The sequence below is a fragment of the Theropithecus gelada genome, chromosome 1 (assembly GCF_003255815.1).
Source record: "Theropithecus gelada isolate Dixy chromosome 1, Tgel_1.0, whole genome shotgun sequence".
NCBI classification, from domain to species: domain Eukaryota; kingdom Metazoa; phylum Chordata; class Mammalia; order Primates; family Cercopithecidae; genus Theropithecus; species Theropithecus gelada.
Genome location: NC_037668.1, coordinates 163403398 through 163410146, shown reverse-complemented (window position 1 = coordinate 163410146; position 6749 = coordinate 163403398). Strand labels below are relative to the sequence as shown.

The 6749-nt window shown below is 43.3% G+C and overlaps 1 protein-coding gene across 2 annotated transcripts in view; it reads right to left on the bottom strand.

Moving 5' to 3' along the window:
- The window catches only part of UBE2T (ubiquitin conjugating enzyme E2 T), an 11034-nt gene extending 5748 nt beyond the window's left edge, over window positions 1-5286 (bottom strand). For both annotated transcript variants that reach the window (XM_025391108.1, XM_025391104.1), the window contains exon 1: window positions 5216-5286. The gene's annotated coding sequence lies outside the window, so the exon portion shown is untranslated. The remainder of the gene's footprint in view (window positions 1-5215) is intronic.
- Window positions 5287-6749: the final 1463 nt, after the last annotated feature.

Genomic DNA, 6749 nt, shown 5'->3' with positions numbered 1-6749 from the left:
TTTTGAGGAGTCTCGCTCTGTCGCCCAGGCTGGAATGCAGTGGTGCAATCTCGGCTCACTGCAACCTCCGCCTCCTGGGTTCAAGCAATTCTCTGCCTTAGCCTCCTGAGCAGCTGGGATTACAGGTGCCCGCCACCACACCTGGCTAATTTTTGTATTTTTAGTAGAGATGGGGTTTCCCCATCTTGGCCAGGCTGGTCTTGAACTCCTGACCTCGTAATCCACCCACCTCAGCCTCCCAAAGTGCTGGGATTACACGTGTGAGCCACCATGCCCAGCCGACACCAATCCTTTAATATGTGTTACAAATATCCCCCACTTTGTGCTTATCTTTCCATGTTGTAAATGGTGTCTTTCAATGAACACATACTCTTTTTGTTTTTTTTTTTGAGACGGAGTCTCACTCTGTCACCCAGGCTGGAGTGCAGTGGCCGGATCTCGGCTCACTGCAAGCTCCGCCTCCTGGGTTCACACCATTCTCCTGCCTCAGCCTCCCGAGTAGCTGGGACTACAGGGGCCCGCCACCTCGCCTGGCTAGTTTTTTGTATTTTTTAGTAGAGACGGGGTTTCACCGGGTTAGCCAGGATGGTCTCGATCTCCTGATCTCATGATCGGCCCGTCTCGGCCTCCCAAAGTGCTGGGATTACAGGCTTGAGCCACCGCGCCCGGCCGAACACATACTCTTAACATAATCAATCTTAAAATCTCTTCCTTTACATTTATACTTTGTGTATTAAATTTTTCCTTACCCCCAAATGTAGAGATATTCCTACATAGTCTTCAAATATTTTATAATTTTGCTTTTCAAATTTAAATATTGAATCCACTAGGAATTGAATTTTATGCATAGTGAGTGGGGGGGGGGCCCAATTTAAAGTTTTTCCTCATATGAATAGTCAGTTGTTCTAACACCATTTACTGAATGTCCATCCTTTCCCTGCTGAAATTACTATAAATTAAATTTCTATATGTGTGGATTTGTTTTGGGACTCTTGAATTTGTTCCATCGGTCAAGTGGATTATTTCTGAGACAATACTCCACTGTTTGATTTACTATAGCTTATTCATTTATTATTATTTAATTTTTTCCCCAGCTTTACTGAGGTATATAACTGGCAAATATAAATTGTATATATTTAAGGTGTACAATGTGATGTTTTACTGTAGCTTATCCACTTTTTCTTCAGGAATGACTTATTCTTGACTCTTTGCTCTTCCATATAGATTTGAGAATCAGTTCATAAGTCCATAAATATATATATAAATATGTATATATGAAATTATAATCCAAATCACAACAGGGTTCTGTGATTTGGATTGTAATTTTATTGATGCTATAGATCAATTTGGAGATAACTGATATCTTTATGATATTGAATCCTAAGATCCATGAACACGCTGTTTCAGTCTTTTTTTTGATGCTTTCCAAAGGTTTTATAATTTTCTCTACAAAGTTTTACCTAACTTTTGTCAGACTGATTTCTAAGTACTTTATATTTTTGCTATCTTTTCAAAAACACTACTTACTACCCATTTCTTACTGATACATGTAAATCTAATTGATTTTTACATTTTTTTGAGACGGAGTTTCACTCCTGTTGCCCAGGCTGGAGTGCAATGGTGTGCTCTTGGCTCACCACAGCCTGCACCTCCCCGGTTCAAGCGATTCTCCTGCCTCAGCCTCCTGAGTAGCTGGGATTACAGGCATGTGCCACCAGGCCTGGCTAATATTGTATTTTTTTAGTAAAGACAGGGTTTCTCCATGTTGGTGAGGCTGGTCTCGAACTCTCAAACTCAGGTGATCCACCCGCCTCAGCCTCTCAAACTGCTGGGATTACAGGCGTGAACCACCTCGCCCAGTCAATCTAATTGATTTTTAACCAAAGCCTTAGTAATGGTAAGGATGAATCTATTTGGGGTGGGGAGCGGTCTAGGAATGGTAATTCCACACTGACAATCATGTCATCCACATATAATCAGTTTATTTCTTCCCTTCTAATTCTTTTCCTGCCTTCTATTCTGGCAGTAACTTCCAGTACAATGTTGAAAACAAAAGCTGATAGCTAGGCCAGACATGCTGGCATAATCCCAGCTACTCAGGAGGCTGAGGTGGGAGGATGACCTGAGCCTGGAGAGATGGAGGCTGCAGTGAGCCATGATTGTGCCACTGCACTCCAGCCTGGTGGCAGAGTGAGACTGTCTCAACAACAGCAAAAAAAAAAAAAAGAAAGAAAAGCTGATAGTTGGCATTCTTGTCAGATTTCTAACCTTAAAGGGAAAACTTTTAACGCTATGCTAATCAATAAGACTGGCCTATAACTGTCCTTTCTAATTTTGTCTTTATTAGGTATCAAGGTTATTGTAGCCTCCTAAAATGAGTTAGGGAGCATTGCCTCCTTTTTTTTTAAATATATATTGTGGATTAGTCCAAGAGATAATTTGTTACTAGGTTGTCTGGAATAACTCTATCTGGTCCTGGTGCTTTCATTTTGAGAAAATGTTAAACTACAAATCCAATTTATTTAAATATTATTCAAGTTATTTATTCTTGCATCAATTTGGCAAGCTAAATTTTTCCACAAATTTATCTATTACATGCAACTTTACATGTATTTGTGTAATGCCTTATCTTTTTAATCTCTGTAGTTATCTATAGTTATGTTTCCATTTTCATTTCTAACACTGTTTATCTGTGCCATCTTTTCTTTGATCAGTCTTGCTGGGCATGTATCAACCATAAGGAAGTTCAAGTTTTGGTTCCACTGGAAAGAATAAAAATTTATGACAGAAATAGAAAATGAGAAAAAATACTTTTTTCTTAAAAATAAAGATTTTTGGCCGGGCGCGGTGGCTCTAGCCTGTAATCCCAGCACTTTGGGAGGCCGAGACGGGCGGATCATGAGGTCAGGAGATCGAGACCACCCTGGCTAACACGGTGAAACCCCGTCTCTATTAAATACAAAAAAACTAGCCGGGCGAGGTGGCGGGCGCCTGTAGTCCCAGCTACTTGGGAGGCTGAGGCCGGAGAATGGCGTGAACCCGGGAGGCGGAGCTTGCAGTGAGCTGAGATCCGGCCACCGCACTCAAGCCGGGGTGACAGAAAAAAACACCGTCTCAAAAAAAAAACAAAAAAAAAAAAAAAAACAAAAAAAAAATAAAGATTTTTTGCTGAAAGCGTTTTGTACTTCGAGATCACGCCACTGCACCCCATCCTGGACGATAGATTAGGACTCTGTCTCAAAAAACAAAAAAGCAAAAAAACAAAAAACAAAACTCGTCCAAACATGTACTATACATTTTTTCTTGTCATTATTCCCTAAACAACACAGTGTAACAACAATTTACTTAGCATTTTATTAGGTATTATAAGTAATCAAGAAATAACTCAAAGTATATGGGGGCGAGGCTGGACATGGTGGCTCACACCTGTAATTGTAGCAATTTGGGAGACCAAGGCAGAAGGATCACTTGAGGCCAGGGGTTCAAGACCAGTCTGTGCAACAAAGGAGAACCCCATCTCTAAAATAAATAAAGTATATGGGAGGACATGCAGAGGTTCAAGACCAGCCTGTGCGTCCTGGTGCAGTGGCTCATGCCTGCAATCCCAGCACTTTGGGAGGCTGAGGCAGGTGGATCACTTGAGGTCAGGAGTTCGAGACCAGCCTGGCCAACATAGGGAAATACCCTCTCTACTAAAAATACAAAAATCAGCCAGCTGCGGTGGTAGGTGCCTGTAATCCCAGCTATTCAGGAGGCTGAGGCAGGAGAAAGGCTTGAACTCGGGAGGTGGAGGTTGCAGTGAGCTGAGATCGCGCCACTGCACTCCAACCTGGGCAACAGAGCAAGACACTGTCTCAAAAACAAAACAAAACTGGCCAGGCATGGTGGCTCACACCTGTAATCCCAGCACTTTGGGAGGCCAAGGTGGGTGGGTGACTTGAGGTCAGGAGTTTGAGACCAGCCTGGCCAACATGAGGAAACCCTGTCTCTATTAAAAATACAAAAATTAGCAGGGTGTGGTGGTGCATGCCCGTAATCCCAGCTACTTGGGAGGCTGAGGCAGGAGAATAGCTTCAACCCAGAAGGCGGAGGTTGCAGTGAGCCAAGATCGTGTCACCGCACTCCAGCCTGGGTGGCAGAGCGAGACTCTTTCTGGAAAAAAAACCCAAAAAAACAAAAAAACCCAGTCTGCGCAACAAAGGAGATCCCCATCTCTTAAAGTATATGGGAGGACATGCATAGGTTACATGCAAATACTACACCATTTTATATCTGGGACTTGACCTTTGGTGGATTTGGGATCCGCAGGATGTCCTGGAACCATCCCTCATGGATACTGAGGGCTGACTGTACATTAAAATATCACAAGTATAAAGTGTACCTTTATATAAAACGAGAACAGTGGAAAGCCATTGTAAAAGGATTAGAACAAGCAAAGCAATTTCTCCCAAGGAATCAACCAGACTCCAGCCTCACTATATTAACCAAAATTGGCATATGCCATTCTGTGGCTCAAATGCCACGAATAACTGCCTATTTTTCAGGGTATAAAGGTTCTTTACAATCTAACCCTTATATTCCGCCTTATATCCAGTATCTACTTTCCACAAACTCGTGCTTCAGCCACACTGCCCTATTCCTGCTGCTCATAAAAGTATTATTCTTTCACACCTTTAGATAAGTACATATTAAATCACAACTCATTCTCCAGTAATGCATCCCCACCCCTCACACCTTTTCAACCTCACCCTCTGAGTCCACATCTATTTGCATCGTGTTCTAATTCATCTGATAGTTTCTTCTCCTTAGGGGGAATTCCTTGACGGCAGGTCCCTAGTCTTTTTTTTTTTTTGTATCAAGTCTGCAGTAAATTTGGATAATTAATGAACGAAACGTGGGTTTGGACCAGATGCTGAAGAAGGCAAAAGAACAGCCAGTGCACAACCCGCAGCAAGTACTGCGCTGTTACTTCCTTTCTAGTGGCAAATTTCTCCCTGCCGTGGCAGGAGGACGGCTAGGGGGAGCTCTGACCACGATTTCATGCAAAGATACTGTGAGACCCTCCGCTCAACGGTGGCTTTTCTGAGGCTCTCCTTTCAGAGGAGACGAAAACTCCCATGTTGGGCGGACACAGGACTCCTTCCCCCCAAGACTCAGTGACCTCCTCCGGTGTACGTTCTTTCAGATCGGGAACCGGAATACTCTCCTTACTTACCTGCGCGGACACCCCTCACAACGCGGCAACCGGCGGACCAACTTGGTACCAGCGCTTGCGCGACCTCGGACGGTTGGCGTAGCTCCGCCCCCTGTCTGGAGAAGATTGTGATTGGCCCACAGTAACCCCCGGGAAAGAAGCGCAGCCACCGCTCCTCTCTATTGGCCAGCGCTCTGAACGCTCACGCATTCAAATGAGAGCGCGCACCGGGCGCAGCCATTCAGCGTCTTACACCCTGTGCTCAACCCTGAGAAGACATCCGGGGGTCCAAGTTCGGTTACGAAGTCGGCTCTGTCAGACCAAAGAAGGAGCTGGAAATCGTTTCTTAGCAAGAAAAATGAAAGGAACCAGAAATATTTAATCTGGAAAAGAGAATACGTGATAGCTGTCTTCCTTTAAGTATTTTTCACATGGGAGATTTTACTACTTCAGAGGACACATTTAAGGACAACGGATGAAAGTCTAAGAGATGCAGAACTTAGCTAAATAAAGCATTCTATCAATTAGAACTCTGAAGAACAAAATAGGTAAACGTAGGGGGTAGTGAATTCCTTCATCACTGGAAATGTTCAAGTGGAAGTTAGGTTATCACTTGTCAGGGATAGTGCAGAAAGGATCCTTGTACTGGGTGGCAGTTTGGAATAGATGACCTTTTTTTTTTTTTTTGAGACAGAGTCTTGCTCTGTCACCCAGGCTGGAGTGCAATGGAGCAATCTAGGCTCACTGCAACCTCTGCCTCCCGGGTTCAAGCGATTCTCCTGCCTCAGCCTTCGGAGTAGCTGGGATTACACCCACCCGCCACCACGCCCAGCAAGGAAGAACCTGTTTATGGTTAAGCAAACCTTAACTTCTCAGAGCTGCCTCTGCCAGAGGCCAATGCTTCATGAGCGCTGAAAGATGGCACAGACCTGACTTAATCTAAAGGATGTGGCTGGAACTTGACTAGCCTTTGGGAATGCTGTGGGTTGAAAAACAAACGAACAAAAAGCCAACCCTCATCTGACTGCTCTCAGCTCACTATGTAGCTTTGGAATAATGATGATAATACTAATAGTAATTTATTATTATTACTATTATACTGTTTATTACTATTATTGGTAACGGAGTAATAATCAGTCTCTTTTTAAACTTGGAAGTAAGTATAATTTTGGCCACAGCAGTGATGTCTACATCTAGTCGAAACTGGGGTTAAGTGGCAAGTAGTTCCCCATAACCATTGTGTGGTGTGTTTTCTCTCAAGAGCCCCATATGTTCACTAGGACTCTGTGATGCTCCCCTGGGGTTCCTCACCTTAGTTGCAGGAATAAGCCAACTACAGTAGTTTATTAATTATAAAGTTCTGAAACAAACAAGGAATCCCATTCTTGTCCAGCCTAATTCCAGTTCGCTGTTGGGGTTTTGCATTTATTGTTAGCATTTACTCAGCATTTAGTGAAGTGTTTTCTGTCATAATTGAGTTCCTGCTTATTTTACTACTGTTTTCTGTTTTAATCCTTTCAATACCTGTTTTTATTTTCTTCCTGCCCCAACTGTA